Raw genomic sequence first — 4767 nt, 5'->3', positions numbered from 1 at the left:
AGACCCATTGGGACCCATAGAGACCCATTGGGACCCATAGAGACCCATAGAGACCCATAGAGACCCATAGAGACACATAGGGACCCATAGAGACCCATAGAGACACATAGAGACCCATAGGGACCCATAGAGACCCATGGGGGGACATGGGGGGACATTGGGAGCCATTGGGACCCATTGAGACCCATTGAGACCCATTGGGACCCATTGAGACCCATTGGGACCCATTGGGACCCATTGAGACCCATTGAGACCCATTGGGACCCATTGAGACCCATTGAGACCCATTGGGACCCATTGAGACCCATTGATACCCATTGAGACCCATTGGGACCCATTGAGACCCATTGATACCCATTGAGACCCATTGAGACCCATTGAGACCCATTGATACCCATTGAGACCCATTGGGACCCATTGAGACACATTGAGATCCATTGAGACCCACTGAGACCCACAGGGACCCATTGAGCCCCACTGGCACCTATTGAGCCCCATTGACCCCCATTACCTCCCCATTGCTCCCCCCCCACTATGGGGGGGGGGCACCCCCCATCACCCTATGGGGACCCCCCCATAACCCCACCCCATGGCAATGGCAGCACCCAATTGGATCGGGACCTTGACCCTGGGCCAAGCGGGGGCTCACGCCACCTATTACCATAGAGCCAATGAGCAGGTATGGGGAGCTATGGGGCGGGGGGGGCTATGGGGTAATGGGGGGCTATGGGGCGGGGGGGCTATGGGGTAATGGGGGGCTATGGGGTGAGGGGGGGGCTACGGGGCGAGGGGGGGCTGTGGGGTAATGGGGGGCTATGGGGCGGGGGGGCTATGGGGTAATGGGGGGGCTATGGGGTAATGGGGGCTGTGGGGCGAGGGGGGGCTGTGGGGTGAGGGGGGCTATGGGGTAATGGTGGGCTATGGGGTGAGGGGGGCTATGGGGCGAGGGGGTAATGGGGTGAGGGGCGGCTATGGGGTAATGGGGGGCTATGCGGCAACGGGGGGCTATGGGGCGAGGGGGTAATGGGGTGAGGGGGGGCTATGGGGCGAGGGGGTAATGGGGTGAGGGGGGACTATGGGGCGAGGGGGGTAATGGGGCAACGGGGGGCTATGGGGCGAGGGGATAATGGGGTATTGGGCTATGGGGCGAGGGGGGCTATGGGGTAATGGGGGGGCTATGGGGTAATGGGGGCAATGTGGTGAGGGGGGGCTATGGGATAATGGGGGGGCTATGGGATAATGGGGGGGCTATGGGGCGAGGGGGGCTATGGTGTAATGGGGGGCAATGGGGCCCAATGGGTCTCAATGGGGCCCAATGGGTATCAATGGGGCCCAATGGGTATCAATGGGGCCCAATGGGTATCAATGGGGCCCAATGGGTGCCAGTGCCCCCCCATGTGTGGGGCTGACCCCCGGCTCTGCCCCCCAGCTCCAGGTGGGGGTGGAGTTCGAGGCCAGCACCCGGCTCCAGGACAGCTCCGTGGCCTTCGGCTACCAGCTCGAGCTGCCCAAGGGCAACCTGGTCTTCAAAGGTGGGCGCTGTGGGGCGCTGTGGGGTCTCTATGGGGTGCTATGGGGTCCTATGGGGTGTTATGGGGTCTCTGTGGGTGCTATGGGGTGCTATGGGGTCCTATGGGGTCCCTATAGGGGGGCTGTGGGATTCCTATGGGGTGCTGGGGGGTCCCTATGGGGCGCTATGGGGTCCTATGGGGCGCTCTGGGGTCCCTATGGGGTGCTATGGGGTCCCTATGGGGCGCTATGGGGTGCTGTGGGGTCCCTATGGGGTTCTGTGAGGTCCCTATGGGGTGCTGTGAGGTCCCTATGGGGCACTATGGGGTCCCTATGGGGCGCTGTGGGGTCCTATGGGGTGCTGTGGGGTCCCTATGGGGTGCTGTGAGCTCCCTATGGGGAGCTGTGGGGTCGCTATGGGGTGCTATGGCATCTCTATGGGGTCCTGTGGGGGGGCTATGGGATCCCTATGGGGTGCTATGGGGTCCTATAGGGTGCTGTGGGGTCCCTATGGGGCACTATGGGCTCCCTATGGGGTCCTATAGGGTGCTGTGGGGTCCCTATGGGGCGCTATGGAGTGCTATGGCATCTCTATGGGGTCGTATGGGGTCCTGTGGGGGGGCTGTGGGATTCCTATGGGGTGCTGGGGGGTCCCTATGGGGCGCTCTGGGGTCCTATGGGGTGCTATGGGGTCCCTATGGGGCGCTCTGGGGTCCCTATGGGGCACTGTGGGGTCCCTATGGGGCGCTGTGGGGTCCCTATGGGGTGCTGTGGGGTCCTATGGGGTCCCTATGGGGTGCTGTGGGGTCCTATGGGGTGCTATGGGGCACTGTGGGGTCTCTATGGGGCGCTATGGGGTCCTATGGGGTGCTATGGGGTCTCTGTGGGTGCTATGGGATGCTATGGGGTCCTATGGGGTCCCTATAGGGGGGCTGTGGGATTCCTATGGGGTGCTGCGGGGTCCCTATGGGGTGCTATTGGGTCCCTATGGGGCGCTATGGGGTGCTGTGGGGTCCCTATGGGGAGCTGTGGGGTCCCTATGGGGCGCTATGGGGTGCTATGGCATCTCTATGGGGTCCTGTGGGGGGGCTATGGGGTCCCTATGGGGCACTATGGGGTCCTATAGGGTGCTGTGGGGTCCCTATGGGGCGCTATGGGCTCCCTATGGGGTGCTGTGGGGTCCCTATGGGGCGCTATGGAGTGCTATGGCATGTCTATGGGGTCGTATGGGGTCCTGTGGGGGGGCTATGGGATTCCTATGGGGGGCTATAGGGTTTCTATGGGGCGCTACAGGGTCCTATGGGGTCCCTACGGGGCACTATGGGGTCATTTGGGGTGCTATGGGGTCTCTGTGGGTGCTATGGGGTGCTTTGGGGTCTCTATGGGGTGCTATGGGGTCCTATGGGGTCCCTATGGGGTGGCTATGGGATTCCTATGGGGTGCTGGGGGGTCCCTATGGGGTGCTGTGGTGCTGTGTGTGGTTCCTATGGGTCTCTATGGGGTGCTGTGGGGTCCCTATGGGTGTCTGTGGGGTGCTGTGGGTTCATACGGTCTCTATTGGTCTCTATGGGTCTCTATGGTCTCTCTGGGGGTCTCTATGGGTCTCCATGGTCTCTCTGGGGGTCTCTATGGGTCTCTATGGGTCTCCATGGTCTCTCTATGGGTCTCTATGGGTCTCCATGGTCTCTCTATGGGTCTCTATGGGTCCCCATGGCGCCCCCCTGCCCCACAGGCTCCCTGGACAGCAGCTGGGTGGTGGCTCCATGTTCTCTATGGGTCTCCATGGTGTTTCTATGGGTTCCTATGGTCTCTCTATGGGTTTCTATGGGTCCCTATGGGTCTCTATGGGTCCCTATGGGTCCCCATGGCGCCCCCCTGCCCCACAGGCTCCCTGGACAGCAGCTGGGTGGTGGCGGCCGTGCTGGAGAAGAAGCTCCCCCACTGCCGCTGACGCTGGCGCTCGGCGCCGTCCTCAACCACCGCAAGAACAAATTCCACTGCGGCTTCGGGCTCACCATCGGATGAGCGCCCCACTGCGCCCCATAGAACCCCATGGACCTCCATTGACCACCATGGACCTCCATTGACCACCATGGACCTCCATTGACCACCGATGGAGGAGGAACCCCCATAGAACCCCATTGACCACCATGGACCCCCATTGACCACCATGGACCTCCAGTGACCAACATGGACCTCCAATGACCACCATGGGATGAGCGCCCCACTGCGCCCCATAGAACCCCATTGACCACCATGGACCTCCATTGACCACCAATGGAGGAGGAACCCCCATAGAACCCCATGGACCTCCATTGACCAACATGGACCTCCAATGACCACCATGGGATGAGCGCCCCACTGCGCCCCATAGAACCCCATTGACCACCATGGACCTCCATTGACCACCGATGGAGGAGGAACCCCCATAGAACCCCATGGACCTCCATTGCCCACCATGGACCTCCATTGACCACCAATGGAGGAGGAACCCCCATAGAACCTCATGGACCTCCAATGACCACCATGGACCTCCATTGACCACCATGGACCTCCATTGACCACCATGGACCTCCATTGACCACCAATGGAGGAGGAACCCCCATAGAACCCCATGGACCTCCATTGACCACCATGGACCTCCATTGACCACCGATGGAGGAGGAACCCCCATAGAACCCCATGGACCTCCATTGACCACCATGGATCTCCATTGACCACCATGGACCTCCATTGACCACCAATGGAGGAGGAACCCCCATAGAACCCCATGGACCTCCATTGACCACCATGGACCTCCATTGACCACCAATGGAGGAGGAACCCCCATAGAACCCCATGGACCTCCATTGACCACCATGGACCTCCATTGACCACCAATGGAGGAGGAACCCCCATAGAACCCCATTGACCACCATGGACCTCCATTGACCACCATGGATCTCCATTGACCACCATGGACCTCCATTGACCACCAATGGAGGAGGAACCCCCACAGAACCCCATTGACCACCATGGACCTCCATTGACCACCATGGATCTCCATTGACCACCATGGACCTCCATTGACCACCAATGGAGGAGGAACCCCCATAGAACCCCATGGACCTCCATTGACCACCATGGACCTCCAATGACCACCATGGGATGAGCGCCCCACTGCGCCCCATTGACCACCATGGACCTCCATTGACCACCAATGGAGGAGGAACCCCCATGGAACCCCATGGACCTCCATTGACCAACATGGACCTCCAA

General features: G+C 60.8%; 1 pseudogene; it reads left to right on the top strand.

The window, feature by feature from the left end:
* The first annotated feature begins 564 nt into the window (after positions 1–564).
* Positions 565–3547, top strand: LOC130605410 (mitochondrial import receptor subunit TOM40 homolog; annotated as a pseudogene).
* The last annotated feature ends 1220 nt before the right edge of the window (positions 3548–4767 follow it).

This window comes from Pezoporus wallicus, unplaced genomic scaffold (genome assembly GCF_028554395.1).
Source record: "Pezoporus wallicus isolate ANWC-B61680 ecotype Strahan unplaced genomic scaffold, APGP_CSIRO_Pwel_v1 contig_11092, whole genome shotgun sequence".
Lineage (NCBI taxonomy): Eukaryota > Metazoa > Chordata > Aves > Psittaciformes > Psittacidae > Pezoporus > Pezoporus wallicus.
This window is presented reverse-complemented; position numbering and strand designations above follow the sequence as displayed.